General features: G+C 38.3%; 1 long non-coding RNA gene across 1 annotated transcript; it reads right to left on the bottom strand.

Moving 5' to 3' along the window:
* Nucleotides 1-14543: 14543 nt before the first annotated feature.
* Nucleotides 14544-15039, bottom strand: LOC141591195 (uncharacterized). Its single transcript, XR_012520725.1, has 3 exons — nt 14881-15039; nt 14711-14753; nt 14544-14606 (listed from the first exon to the last, which is right to left on the bottom strand). It is a non-coding gene; the product is annotated as an uncharacterized LOC141591195 (long non-coding RNA).
* Between the last annotated feature and the right edge of the window lie 1107 nt (nt 15040-16146).

Genomic DNA, 16146 nt, shown 5'->3' with positions numbered 1-16146 from the left:
AACGATTCGATCTCTTACATACTCGACCGAGTAGCTAGGCTACTCAATCGAGTGACCCCCTACTCGATCGAGTACCCCTAGTTACTCGATCGAGTACCCAAAAACACGATTCTGGACTCAAAATCATCAAAAACCCACCCGATCAAGTCAGTCAAACTCGATCGAGTCATGCCAATTCATAAACGCTACCCGCATGCTATATCATATGCTAACATGCTAAACTTTATAAAACCACATATTATATCATAACTAAACATGCTACGCATCTTTTCATACGATCTACGAGATCATTTCATCATGTTATTAAACGCCACATTGTAAAACATCCAACATCTTATCATTCCATCAACAAGTTTCCATATATCATCACTTTTCTTTCACATTCTCAACTTTCTACTTCAACACCCAACAATCACACACACTTCATCACATTCACTCACAAGTTAACCAAACAACACATACAACTTGACAGACACTACCCCATGTGACCGGTTCAAAATTGTAGGGCAAGTTCGCGACTTTAGGACGTCTCCCAAGCCTTTGCATTAGCTCCTACAACCTTTACCCCGGGTTCATTTTAGTTGACTCCCTATGTTCATTAGGTTCATTGGTTACAGGTTTCAGGATCGTCGCTCTGATACCATTTGTAACACCCCCATACTCCAAGTGCCTTACCAGGACCACTCAGGTATGAAGACATTACCATCTCGGTTACCCGAGGTAATGATAATCAAATAACAATGAAGAAACAACGTTTAATTATAAATACTTAGCGAAGAGTTACAATTCTCAAAACCAAACCAAAAGTGTAATACATGTTCTCAAACTGATTGTTCTAACTGAAATGTAAATAAACTAATAAGCTACAGCGGAAGACTCCTATCATCATGTCGTGGCCATCCCAGTTATCCCAGTACTCATCTCAATACCTGCTCAATATCTGCTCACCATCCCCGAATGGATCACCGCAGGTTTACAAAACAACACCGGGGTCAGTACTAATCACACAACTCAATATATATATTAACAATAAGATAAACAGACAACCAAACCGTCACACACACACAATCAACCAATTCCAATCATCTCAATCACTGACTGTTCACTGGACCAGCCCTGCCAGTGGGGGACCGCAGCCGTACCCACCAAATCCCCACTCCACATAGTGAGCGATAACCCTGTCCATTAATGTGCACATCGCTTCTGTGCCGGGTTCCACAGAAGGCGAAACTAGGGCGTGAAGCCACTCCCGCAAGTGACCCCACTCAGCCGAGGACACGCCTCGAGAACCACAGACAACAATCACAAACACAATCGCAATCACAACCGTCACAATACAATTACTATATCAACAACCAATCTCAACACATCAAACCAATATCCCATTATGGGACTAATACGAGTAGAAATCCTACCTGTAAGCACACAATCGACGGTCTCTCTCTCTTTGAATCAAAAAGCTTCCTCTATGAACCCTCCTCCTATCATACAACACATAAAGGCTACCAAATTACATACTACACATAAACCCCCAAATATCTAAATTAGGGTTTAACCAAATTAAAGGAAGGACAATAAAAAGGGTACATAGATCTTACCCTCGACGCAAGGAACTCAACGGTATAATCAACGCTAAGAACTGACCTTCCAAACTCCGGGTATTGCTAATAATGCGATTAGGATGAAGAATTTGCTTGCTTTCTCTCTTAAACAGTAATTTAGGTTTTGCAAAATTGATTTAAAATAATGACGACAAAGCTTATATACCTTAATCGCATAATTAACAAAACCCGAGAAAACTCCCCGTAAAACTGGCTACTCGATCGAGTACCCAAGGTACTCGATCGAGTACCCCCATACTCGATCGAGTGCCCCAGCTACTCGATCGAGTACCCAACAGGTCAGAAACTTTTCTAAAACGCAACTTACCCTTACTCGACAGAGTAAGGCCTACTCGATAGAGTACCCCAAGACTTATAAATATGGAGTATTACATCCTTATCCAAGCCCTGCCTGAAGGCGTTGATGGCAGTGGACATATCACAGCCTCGTATTGAGACTTTTTCCGCATTGAACCTAGTGACGTATTCTTTGATTGACTCACCTATCTCCTGCACGATCCTGTATAGATCACTTGGCTACTTGGGTGTTCTCCGGCTGCTGGAGAACTGTTGGTTGAAAGCGTTGACTAGATCGGCGAATGAACTTATGGTCCCATTAGGCAAGCCAACGAACCATTGTAATGCTGCTCCGGTTAAGGTTGAACCGAATCCTTTACACATACATGCCTCCTTTGAGGCTCCCGTGGCGGTAGTAACCATCATCTTCTGCTTGAATTAACTGATATGATCACAGGGGTCTGTGGTTCCATCGAAGAGGGTCATCGTTGGGACGCTAAATCCTTTTGTTAAGGCCACTGTTGCTATATCGTCAATGAATGGTGAGTCAGCATAGCTTTCTGGTGCAGCCATCTCCATAGGCAGAGGCATTTCCGGGACCCTCCGGAGGAGGCTCCGTAGTTCCTGGTACTGCTGTTCTATGTATGTCTCTCTCCCGGTGGGTCGCAGATGCCCCTGTGACTGACGTTCTGCTCCTCGTGCGAAGTTCTGCTGTTCCAGGGCTTCTGTTTGACGTGCCTGCGATATCGCTGCCTACCGGAGTGCCTTCCCAGGTATATTCAACTTGATTCGTAACTGGCATCCTGGTTATTGGGACCGCAACTGTAGCTCTGCTTCTTTGCTGTCCCACCGCACCTGATGTGGGTGTAGGCTCTTGGCGTGCTGGTTTCTCGTCTGGTGTTAATGCCCCAGTCCTATCGGGATCAGGCCTCCTTTTGGCTGTGGTGTTCCATCCATGTCTAGCCTGAGTGCTACTTCGCGTGGTAATACCCGTGTCTGCCTTCGATCCCCGCTTTCTTCTGGCGGCCCTCCGGATCTATCTTCATGCATCCAAGGGGTCGAACTAGCGGCCTGGTTCCTTAACTCGTTGATCTGCGCTCGGAGGAGATTGTTGTCCTCTTCCATCTGGGATCTCATGCTTCTATTTTCGCTCTGCATAGTCCTGATGGTCCTAGCTAACGTGTCCAACCCGCTTATCATGATGCTGGTGGGACTCGGAGGAGCCTGAATCTGTTGCATGGGTTGTGCTCCTTTTTCTGACTGAATGACTCCCTGCTGTCCCTGAGCGACTCCTGGATCTCTAGTCTGAGCCCTTCCCGAAGATGGGTTTGCTGCTACCTGGGAACTCTGACTTTGTTTGGTCTGGCTTCTTTGTATCTCGAGCGAGAGTGGTGATTTTACTCGAAGTTGTACGCGCTGCCGCTGCTGCCGAGGGAGATGGTATCTGTGTTGCTGCTGAAGGGGGCGACACCTGTGTTGTTGGTGCACCGCCGACGTTGCCTGAGGTTGTTTCTTTGTATCCGGACATGTTTTGACTGTTGAGTAGACTGACTAACGAAGACGACCACTATGCCCCACGGTGGGCGCCAAACTGTTTTGGTAAATTTCTACCAATTTAGGGTTAAAGCGGTCTTATAGTTAGGTCTATGTTATGATTTGAATGATGGTCGTGTGTTATCCTGTATGAGCAATGTAAACAAAGAACACAAGCAATTTTGGTGACGCGGAAAACCCGATGGGGGAAACAACCGCGGGGGGAGACGGAATCCCACCAATATTTTCACTATAATTCGAGAGGAAATACAGTTCGTATGCTTGCTATGAATGCTAGGGTGTGGTTCTCGTGTTTTCTGATGATCCTTCTTCTTTGCATCGAGGCTCTTTATATAGGGGAGCTCGTTGGGCTAAAGTTTCTTGCTTTCCCTCCAAGTTATCCCTAATTTGACACTGGGTAGGACTTTCCTTCTTCGGATCTCGCAAGATGTTGGACTCTCATAAGCTTCTCCCGCGTGGACCAAAGCCCATATTCTACGCTGCTTGCTGACGCTGGAAACCTGACTTCCTGACATCCTGCATCCCATAACGCTTCCAGGCCTGCTGCCCCAAGTCAGCCCATATCCAGATTTTGGGCCTAACATCCCCAACGAGAGTAAGTGGATAGACTTTCCCTCTCTAGACATGGAGATCAACATCGACCCCGAATTCTTCCGAAGTTTGTTTGAAGCTGAACACAAGAAATTTCTCCCAGCAGTTCCAGACTGTGTCCTGCTGTCTTTCCTCAGAATCATCGTTTCCTCATATCATTCAGATGCCCCTTTTCAGGAATAAGCCTTCGTATTTTCAGACACCAAGTTATCTTCAGACCCCAAAGAGTTTTGCCGAAGCGCCTTCAGTCCCGTTTCGTCCAGAAGTCTCAGGTATGATCTCTTCTTATGGCTGGTGAGCCTCCATACGTAGTCTAATGGACTTTAAACGACCCTCCCTGATAGTCGACAGACTCTAAAATGTTCCCGACGACAGGTCCTTGGCTCAGACCCCTTGAGCCGCCTCGCGTCGCCATAGTCATCAGGTTGTAATCTTCGATTGACCTGATGGCTATACTTTGACTTTCGCCTTGTCCAAGCCTCAGTCAAAGTGGGGGCTCTGTAGATACCTCATTTCTGCACCTCCCGCAAACCACCCGGTAATGATTGGGCTGCATGTTTGGTACGCGGAACGATTTGTGACAGTTCGTAAGTTTATCGTCAAGTGATTGCTCAAACATTAATGTCTACCTCTTAGTTGTCATCTACGTGCCGATACGGTCGTTTTGACAGTAATTAGAGTACATTTGGAGTCCGGGCCTAAAACCGTCTTCATTTTCTGATAACCGTTAAATCCCGAGTCAGAATGTTCTGGAATGTTCCGGATATTTCTATTCCATATTTTATATTATTTCACAATCTTTATTCTTTGGTAAACAATTTCCCGTAATATTCATACAAAATATTAAGGAAAACCAAATTATTCCGTCCTTCCATAACTTAAACACGGAAATCTTTCTTCAACAGGAGGAAACCACTTGGGAACGAAGCGGCGGTGCTTTGCGCCTCTTCCAAGAGACGCAGCGGATGATGTAACGCCTCTTCCCAGGTCCTTTTCTGCGTGTTTTTTCGTATCTTTTTCATATCTTTCCGAGATTCACTTCCAAAGTCTCTCCGAAACCCTAATTCCTTCACGTGATTAGTATAAATAGGAGCCTTCGCTCCTCATATTTCTCACGCGAGTGTCCGCTCTTCTCTTCTCCCTTTGCATTCTAGACCTTTGTTCTTACTTTTTGGCGTCTACGTGCTTGAACATTCGACCACGTAAGCTCGGATCCTTCTGAGTACCAGCGTCGTTTGCATGACCGACCAATTTGACCAACTCCACATCAATCAAATTAATTAATCTAATCGTTTTTCCTCTTACGAGGGCACTTTCGTCTACATTCGAGTCAAGCATCGCTAATCGATAACTTAGTCCTTCTCGTTTCATCAAACATGTAAGTCTGAGGGTGTAAATCCTTCTTTATTTATTGTTCTTTAGTTTTTGTATCATCATTAATGTAAGGTTTATGTCGAAAACACCTCTTAAAACCGATTTCTAAAACCGTGCTTTAAAACCTCTTTTTACGGATTTCCAAAAGACAAACCGTCGAGAAAGGACGCAGCAACTGCTGCGCCTCTTCGAAGGAGCGCAGTTCCTGCTGCGCCTCTTCGTGAGGCTGCCGCAGTTCCTGCTTCCTTTCTTCTTCCTTCGTCCTCTGTAATTCGTCAAACTTTGATTTGTTTCTTTTGTTTTCTTTAATTCTATGATACAATAGTCTAATAATCTCATCTGTATAATATCGTTCATTATTAATAGTTAATTCATCATTAAATCCGACTTAAATCCCTTATAATCTCATATTTGCGGGTTTTCGTCATTAAATTCAACCCGGATTGTAGAGATTTGACTCGTTCATATCGGGTTTCTGGAATTCGATCCTTGATATATTTTTATCTGTCTTTTATCGTATTTGTCGTTAATTCGTCATATTAGACCTATTTTCTTCACCTATGTCACTAATCAATCGTTCATTCATGTAAATAATCCGTCTTAATTCCGTCTCATCCATGTTTTATTATTTTTATGACCATTAATCACATGTAAATAACCTATTAATCACTTTCATCCGAGTAAATATATTAATTATCCATTAAATTCACCAATTTACATTAACGATTTGCAGTTCCGGCTTCACAGCCAGAACTCACCCTTGGAACAGACGCAACAACTGATGCGCCTCTTCCAAAGGGCGCAGTCCTGCTGCGCCTGTTCCAGGTTGAATTCTGTCTCTGAACTCCGTTGTTTTTTTGGTAAAAGGTAAGTATATTAATATTGACAAAAAAATTACATCCTCCAGGGGGACTTACATACAACGTGAGCATAAACAGGAACAAAAATATTACAGACTCAAAGATGCTATCTTATCAAGCCAACTCTTATCTCTACTGTGAACTATCTGTTGATTCATGGCCCAAAATCTGATGGACATATCTCGTAAAATTTGCTTGACTAGAACTTCTGGGTGAATAACCTGATCAAATAACCGAGCTCTATTTCTGGCCTGCCAAATAGAATGAACCAGTTTAATGTGACAACTAGTAACATACTTCCTAACCAGCAGACTAAGCCTTCTTCCACATCTATACCACTGAGTAAGCTTCCTGGGATCAAAGTGACAACCAAGGTAAGACTGCAAAAGTTGAACACATCTGATACTAAAAGGGCAGTCAAAGAAAAGGTGGAGATGGGTCTCATCAACTCCTGCACAGATGTAACAAACCAGACCCTGATGACACCCTATTCTAATCATTCTATCACGAGTAAACAGCCTATTTTGAATCATTGCCCAGTAAATGAAGGAAGTTTTAGGAATGTTCAGATTATTCCAACAAACCCTCCACCAGTGAGCTTGAGGAAGGGAAGGCCTGAGCCACCTATACCCCTCTTGCACACTGTAGTCTTTAATGGTACCAATCCACTTGTTATTAACATAAGCAGACCTGAAAGTACCCATGAGGTGAGCAATTTTCTTCCAAGTCCAGCTGAACTCCGTTGTTGCTTGACCTAGTTTAATTAGCTTACGTATAATTAACTATTACTCGTATTATCGCCTACTGATTCGTTCGTTAATTCTTTCTCTTATTCTTTTTCTCAAATTATCCGTTTCAAAGGTATTTTCGACATAGATCAATGAAACCCGATGTAATTATTGTAATTTTTATTGTAATTTTCTATCATTGTATTATTTATCGCATTTGTATGATTTATTTGCATGCCTTCACTTGTAATTGAGCATTAAATCCTACTTCGACCCAATTGTATGCTAAATTATGTGTCAACCGACTTAGTCTAATCTTCACATGCTAGGATTAAAACTTGGATGTTGCATTGCATGCATATAATCGACGATATATCGAGTATAGATGATGTCCCTAATCATTAGTAGAGGCCGCTATCGAGGCGGGCGGGATTAGGTGTTCGATCAAAAGAGCTTTCTAATACGTACCCTCACCCCTTACTCCAGATCTCTGTGAACATCCGTGTTCATTGGCATCCACGAGAGTCATTCTAGACATAGAATGCTAAGGGTAACGATTGCTTAGTGTTCATGTCACTACTTTGTGTCTTGACATGACACGAGGTATTCGAACGGTTTCAATTTCCCATAAAAATTGGTGGCGACTCCAACAAATGCAAACGCTTGTTCTCTCCTCCCAAGCGCCCCCGTGGGTCCCCGTTGTCCACAGTGGTGTCAACTGAAACCCGCCTAGTAAAGAATATGCCATGGCAGAAAGCTGGCCGACAACTACAGAATTTGGCATTATAAGTTTAGCACTGTTGATTGCATCTGCAAAGTTGTGAAATGCAGTAGCAAGGGCTTTCGCTGTGTTTGCCATCCTCACAATACAAGTACTGACATGTGTCATGTTATCATCGTTATTGTCGGGCTCATTGTTGTTGGGCACATCATTATCATTCTCGACGACATCTTGCTCCATCACAACATCAGGTTGTGGTCTGGTACTGCGTTCCACAAACCCAGACCTAAAGCACCCGGGATGCTTTACCAACTGGTTATCAACGAACCCAGAACCAAACCGACGAGCTTCCTTTTTTTATTTAGATATACGAAAAGATATCGCATCCTTTGTCCATGTGCATAACGTCGGGAACACGCGGTCAACTGTTCTAGCTTTGAAAACCGACCTATCCAGATAAATGAGGATTAGAACCAGTATAGGTCCTCTATAAATCTTCTTGCAGCCCCCAATGTCTTCCTTTTCTTTCTCAGCCCGCCACTGTTGGACACTTGCAATTAAGTTTCTTTGGGTGAAGTCGCACCAGTTCATATGTGGTATTAGAGAGACATCCCTCAAACACTTGAGTATCCGAACACTTGGGATGTTACCCTTAACCCCCATAAGTAAAGCAGACACGATAAACACAATAAAATTTCTCTTGAAATCTGCCCCACCTTGTCTTTGTTCAGCCATCTTAGATAAGATATGGCTATTGGTCACTTTGTCAACACCCTCATATTGGGATTTCCATTCATTAACCAGCTCTACAAACACTTCAGTCTGCTCAAATCGGGTCGCTTGTGAGATTGCTATCTCACCCATGGGTAACCCTGTGGCTAGATGAACATCTTCGTCACGAATAGGGAGTTGCATGTTTAAGAGAGAAGACATGAATGGGTCAAAGCTTGAAACAAGCCAGTACGACAGCTGCCCAGGGAGCATGTCAGTCTTAAGACACAAGATGCCTCCAAATCCCATATCCTGAATATCTGAAATCTGATTATCAGACAGGCCACTATTGATGAATTGTAGGAGAAGTTTGGGACTTATTCTTGTCTTTAATACCGGGAAATCATCGGTAGAATCAGAACCAACCTGTTATATACTTGTACTAGGGGCTTCCTGGTGATGACTTGGCCCACCTACATCTAACGTAAATGGTCTTGGCCTAGATCGCTTCATTATTACACCTGCATTCATGGAAGATGTAACTGGAAATAATTATGACGTACCCAATAATAACTAAAATGCAGAAACTGTTATAAAATATATATTGTGGTTGAACATTATACCCTTTGTTCCTAATCATTGTAACCCCTCATCAACCATTGTAACCCTTCACCAACCATTGTTACTCTTCATCCTTTTACATTGGTATGGATGTATATATATATTCACACACAATGTACATGGAAGATAATAAGAATACATTATTACATTCTCTTACGTTCTCTTACATTATTTCTTCTCTTCTCATATAGATTTATAACACGTTATCAGCACGATTCTCTATTCAAGTTCGATAACAAATTTGGGAGAATCACCAAATTAAGGTTTGTTGCCAACTTATATTTATTCAACTTTGATTTCGATTCATACTAAACAATTCTACCAAATTAATTTGTAAGTATTTCTATCTATACTAAATATATATTATTATGATTATGATACAATTTTTTTGTTGTTGTATGCATTCACTTGTATATTTGAATTCATTTGTTCACATAATCATTTCATGTACTTAATCATAAGTTTTAAACGTAGTTAATCATTTTTATATTCCTATAGTAGATGCGCGAGGTATGTATAATTTGCTTATGCATGAGTCAATATTTTATTGCCCTAAGATTGTTGATGATCGAATGTTTAGGAGCACTAAGTGATTGTTGTACTTGTTTGGAGAATATTAGAACCTCTATATATATTTGTCATGTGTGAATTATAACGTGTACGATATTTTAAGATCATGTCTCAGTGATATTATTCATTTGCATCTTTGAATCTATATTCAAAAATATTAGTAATTTGGCAATCTGTGATTTTTTTCCGGATTTCGGTATAATTATTAATGATTTTTATAAATTTGCAAGCTAATTCATATATGAGATCATGTTAGCATGTTTTTCGCATTAACTTTGTTAATTCATTGACGGATTTTCTATTGTCCAACGACAATTTGGGTTTTGATAAATATTGGTCATTATTTCTCAATCTTTAATTATTTTATATATTCCTACGGTTTTTATTAATACATTGCTGAAATTGCTCTTATATATCTTTATTAATGTCTTGTTATATTGACCAAATCATTTGTCCATTTGGTTCACATGTTAAATTATAATGTGGTCTGTGTAAGTAAATTAGTAACTACTTTCACATGATTCCATCCATGCGACATATTTATCCTCTTTTTTGCTAATTGTGTTCGTGTAACATATTGCATTTGTTTGATAGAGGACTTTAATCATTAATCATCAGAATTAATTATGTGACTTGCAATATGTTATATTAGTAACAACATGATTTCATTCGTAAAATTTTATGTGAGGCGCCTCCTTGGTATCTGTGGTATAGTGTGCATTAAAGTTTATATCTAGTTGATTTATATGCAACTTACTTTGGAAATTATGACTACACATTTTGATTACATTGTATGAATTTTTTTTAATTGTAAGTGGCCAGAAGTTCACATGTAAATGATAGTGGCCAGAAGTTCACAACTGTGATTGTATGAACTATATTTGAGTTTAAAATGGTTAAAGTAGTCTTTATTAAAGAAAATTTATTTCGGAATTGATTTCATGTTCGTCTTTAGTTGAACAAATTAATGAAATCTGATTGAAAAGTCATAAATCCTATCCAACTAAACCTGATCCATTCCCAATAGTGAATGTGATATCTCATAAAGATTCTACCTGAAGTAGAGATAGAAGATGTGGCTTAAGAATGAGCCTAATTAATGATGCGGCCTTAATTGAGCCTAATATTGTGGCCTTTGGTGAGCGAAATAAGAAAGCTTTAATTGAGCCTAATGATGCGACATTTATTGAGCTAATTTTGTCCACCATTGAAAGAAAATATCTCATGATAGTAAATATCTCATGCAAAGTCACGTGAGACTCATATACGCTAGAAGTTCGGTATAAGAAATACTATATAAGAGTTAAAATTTGAAATTCATACGCTGACCTGAAATTCATGGTATTTACAAATATTCAAATTCTGACCAGAAGTTCATTGTGTTTATAGATATATAATAAAACCGTGACCTCAAGTTCATAGTGTGTACAAATTTTTCACTTTTCATGTAATTAATATATTTTGAGCAATATTAACTCGGGATTATACATGGATATTTGCAAAATATGAGATACTCTTAAAACTTGAAAACCATATCAAATCGATTCAAAATCATTCTTCGTAACGAATGAGATATCATGTTTTGAGGATGAAATTATTTTATCTTTCATAAAAATAATGTAGTCCTATAGACGCATTATATATGGTGTAAGTGTATTAAAACAGTATTTGTGAAATCTTGTTTCACATGTGGCTCGGCAAACTAACGAGATAATATAGTCGTGAGCCTTGTTCTATTGGTTACCATCACTATCTCTTGCAGTGAATATGTCATTACATTATAAATTTGATTAATGACCATTATTCCTGGCCTTGAAGTGAATATGGAATTGCACGCATAATAGATTTGATTGGACAAAATATACCAACAACAGTGGTTAAGTATGAGCATGAAGATATTTTCATGAGTTATGTGTTCATTTGAAAACGCTGCTTTTTCACACCAGAAGTGGATATTACTTCACTCTTGGAATAAAAGTGATATGATATATTATGAAGTAATTGGCTGAATAATACAATAATTTGAAAGTTGTTGAATATTGCATCACCCTTAAAGGGAATAATTGATTCATAAGTTGGATTATAATCAATTTACATGAATGTGTATGTCATCATTATATGTTGATAATTATAATTGTTGATCTTATGATAAAATTATATATCAAAAAATACCCAAAGAGTTATATAGTCATGTTCCCTGAAGGAATATTGATGAGTCTTGCATACATACATGAGACACTTGTTGTGTCCTATGTCACATCATTTATCTGGCCAGATATGAAATTTTTAATTTGAGTTTATATGATACGAATATTGCTAACTAGATGATTAGCACGAGAAATTATAGCAACTTAAAATGTGGCGTGTGATAAGTGAAGTTTTCGAAACACGACCAATGCTTATGAAAGATTGGCACGGATTCTGGTCAAACTGATAAAGTCGACATAAAATGGTTAGATGTGATAATTAAGGCCATCCGGGTTCATATTATACCCATTTTCATAAACCTGAAGTTTATCATAAAGAAAAGATAAGTGCTGAAATTCTCTCGTGTATAATTTTTATTAAAGGCAAGCCACTACACTGAGATTGAGTATATATGATGTTGGAGATCTAAACACTACTCGGAGTTCAATAAAGAACTTAAATGTTCATGTATGGATTGACGCTATATTGCATTTTCTGAGTAGTTCTCGTGATTAAAAATCACATTTTGATTATTATATATAATCGGTGATCTCTTGAGTAGGGCATTGTGATTCAACACATATAAAATCCAACTGCATTATATGTTACTCCCCAAAATATTTTGTTATTGTACAAAAACGCCCATGTAAAATCTCATCGATGATATGAGAAATTGATGTCTAAGGTGGTTATGATAAATTTTGGACTATATATTGGTTATAGTTTTTACCACCTTAGGGGGAGAAAAGTAAGTTAAAAGCTGGTAAAAACAAATATGAAATGATCCCTTACTAAACCAGAAGTTCAGATAATGTTATACATCAAATTCATTGAGTAGAGGTTTTGAATTTGATATAACAAAAATATTTTTACCAGATTAATACATATACACCTGAAGTGTAATTCAATAAAAGTCAAGATGAATTGACGGTTCCACTATGAAAATGAAATATATGATAAATAGCAAGATGAAGCAGTTGGTATGAAATAAGAATGCTATATTTTGAGTGTTCCCAAACTGACACAGATATCTGAATGATAATAGATGGCCTCGATGAATATAACGGTACCATATATATATTCAGATTCAGATACCATTGATCAGTACTAATATTATAAAAAGATGATAAATTATATCGATATATTTTATGGAACCTATATATATTTGCGCGCGATATCTTATGGACTCGTAATGGGGATCTTCTACTTAAGTCTATTTTAATCGTCAACATATAATCTATTGTTATAAATGAGCTCATGGACCTGAAGTCCATACATTGACCTGAAGTCCGTACATTGACCTGAAGTCAATTTATGTTATGAATCTTGGAAAAATAAATTAACTGTACAGTTGCATTATTGAGTCATCACCATGTGCGTTTAGAGATAAGTACATTATTTGTATATTAGATTAATATATATCCATCATTGCATTATTTTAAAAATGTTGTTTAGAAAGTAGTTTCATATCATATGAATGCACATATTTCATAATTTTGTTTTAACTTGTTATATTATTAAAAGGAGAAATGTTATTTTATAAGACACTCTAACAAGGATAACTCCCTGTAGGAACCTCTTATAAACGATCATCAAATGATGATGATGCTTGATCAATTGAGTTTTGAAAACTTTTGGTTATACATATAAACCTCTACCATACGATTGAAATATTATCGTGATTAGTTCCAAAATGGAATATTCAAAATATTAAAGAGTTTATTTGAAATAAATTGTATTGTCTCAACCTGCAGTTTGAGCACATGAAAATTCATACATAAATGAATTTCTTGTCAAATATGTGCAAATACTTTATGCTCCAGAAGTATCAAAATAGCTATAAATAATGTAGTGAAAGTCTACAATAAAGATGTCAATCCATACAGTAATAATGATAACTACACTCTTTTATTTGTATACGATGATACAAATATAAAACGGAGTGTCTTTTTTTTTTTAGGACAACAGAAATAGTTGTATGCAATCGTAGGACATCATCACCATCCTTAACAAACCTAGTAGGAAAAAAAATGATTCAGGCATCCGCAACATACAACTTTATTAATCAAAACTAGGTATCAATCCGCGGTCACACAAAAAAATTATAGCATATTACTGAAGCGCAGGGCATCGTACTTCGGCATAATTGCACACATATGCTATCCCCTCATAAAAAGGGATCTGAGACTGTCATCTTGATGCTTGCTTGAAAACAGTACCTGTAAGCTAAATAAATGTAGCTAACACCTAATATAGTGCATCTAAAGCATGAATAACTCCCTAAGTGTATAACACAAGTGGAACCCACAAAAATACCACCAACTGAATATAGATGAAAAGTAGTTTCATACAACATCAATACATATTACCACGCAACACATAAAATAAGAACGTACCTAGCGGAAAATTTAACATGACTACAACCTCTTGGGACGTACCTAGCTGATACGGAGCCCTTAGGTGTATAAAAAATAAGTGAAAACTCACGAATATACAACTCACAATACACTACTGTAATCCGGAAAGCAACACAAAGACCTAACAAGATAGGAAACACATGAAAACTCACATCAAATGAAAGTCAAACTGGAATGCTGTGAAATCAACATAACTAAGATTACATGCAAGACGATTTTCAAGCAAAAAAAAGTAAAATAAATGCTGGCATGCACAAACTGGATGAATATAACAGCACAAAGAAAAAATCAAATGGTAAAAAAATAGGGTTAATACAATACCTAACTGAAGAAATATAGACAACGATGAACCTTAATTGAAACGGAAAAGCAACCTACAATCACCAGAACGTAATTCATACGCAAATGAAATCAAATTATAACACAAACAGAAACAAAATTAAAAAATCAATTAATCGCAGAACAGCGGGAATATTACCTAATCGCAAAAATGCTCGACAATAAGACAAAGACAACTGAACCTGCATTATTGATTTCAAGCACAAGGAAGTAAAAATGCGGAAAATAATTAATCTCAACTACAAAATAATCGAAGAAATCGATTAAAACAACTGAAAATTATGATCAAATTACACCAAAAATACTTACGAATTTGAGAGAAATATGACAATTAAAGATGATAGAATGACACAGATGCAGAAGATTAATCATTGTCCATTATCATCGTCGTTCTATCCACCGTAATTTGACGAACTGCTGAAATTGGGAAAAAAAATGAGTGTTCTGTTGCTTTTGAGTGGAGAGAGAAAGCGGACGAAAAAAAAAAGAGGAGAGAGAAAGAGTTTCTAAAAAATCATGATATATACGTGTTATAATTTTATGAAATAATTTTAATAACTCCTAATATTAACGCCGTACGATTTTAGTTAATCTAATGGTTGTAGTTCGTTCTCACCATTTGCACCGAGTGTTCATTCTCACCGGATCCTAAATATATATATATGTGTGTGTGTGTGTGTGTGTGTGTGTGTGTGTGTGTGTGTGTGTGTGTGTGTGTGTGTGTGTGTGTGTGTGTGTGTGTGTGTGTGTGTGTGTGTGTGTGTGTGTGTGTGTGTGAACACCCTTCATGACTAGGCCCAACCACCCTTTATATTCATCATATCATTCACATATTGTATCGAACCGCTACTGCTCATACTAGTGTTAAAACTCGTCATGTGACATGTACTTGGCACTATTGTTTAGTTATCCACTACTATTACGAAATGCATACATGTTCTCATGTACTTTACGCTATAATATAATCACTTGTAACTTGACTATTCCCGTATACTACCCAAACAAATGACAAGATCAAATGTAAACAATTCATAGAAGTCCATCGTGTGGGGTTCCTATGGTCGTTCGACTCTTAGGAGGTCGGTATAGTCCAAAATCAAGGTCAAATGCGTCATAGGTGGTCTAAAATTCCTAAAAATGATCAAATTCCATAGCACTCGGTCGAATTTGTCAGTTACTCGGTCGAGCAAAAGTCACTCGGTCGAGTAAGAGTATCACTCGGTCGAGTGAGTGTCTTTACAGGAGGTTTCCAGGTTCTATTTTCGGCCTACTCGATCGAGTGAAGGGGGTCACTCGATCGAGTGAAAAGGGCACTCGGCCGAGTGTCACTCAGTAGTCTAAATTTCGGCCATTAATGGCCTCCAAGTTCTCCTATGGTCGAACGGTGATTACCACACCATTCTAACATATAAGGTCCACTAGTCTTGGCCTTATGGCTGGTTTACACCACGAGAATTAAATCGTTCAAAGTTTAAACGATAAAGAAACTTCTCAAGGAGTACCGAATCATAAAGTCGCCACTACTCGGAGGGCTTCCTCTTCTTGCCAATGCTTGACACCCATTTTGCCCACCCG

This window comes from Silene latifolia, chromosome 7 (assembly GCF_048544455.1).
Source record: "Silene latifolia isolate original U9 population chromosome 7, ASM4854445v1, whole genome shotgun sequence".
Classification (NCBI taxonomy): domain Eukaryota; kingdom Viridiplantae; phylum Streptophyta; class Magnoliopsida; order Caryophyllales; family Caryophyllaceae; genus Silene; species Silene latifolia.
This window is presented reverse-complemented; position numbering and strand designations above follow the sequence as displayed.